Here is a 307-nt window from a genome sequence, read left to right on the forward strand (position 1 = left end):
TATCATTGGTTAGTTAACTTTTGATATTTTCATATTATTTCACATGCCTTCACCGTGAGTGTTTTTTGCCATGCACACCTCACATTGTCAAAAATGTATGGGAAAAATTCATTTCAATACATTTCAGTTTGATTTGAAATGTCTTTATTATATATTTTAGTGCCAATATGCCAAGGTTATATTCCATAACATGTTAGTATTAGAATATAGATTCTTCATATATGTATATATATTCGAAAATTTTTTCTATTTAAACTAACGTATGGAAAACCAGGCATAAAATCACAATATTACCAGTTTAATATGG

The sequence above is a fragment of the Anastrepha obliqua genome, unplaced genomic scaffold (genome assembly GCF_027943255.1).
Source record: "Anastrepha obliqua isolate idAnaObli1 unplaced genomic scaffold, idAnaObli1_1.0 ptg000152l, whole genome shotgun sequence".
Classification (NCBI taxonomy): Eukaryota; Metazoa; Arthropoda; class Insecta; order Diptera; family Tephritidae; genus Anastrepha; species Anastrepha obliqua.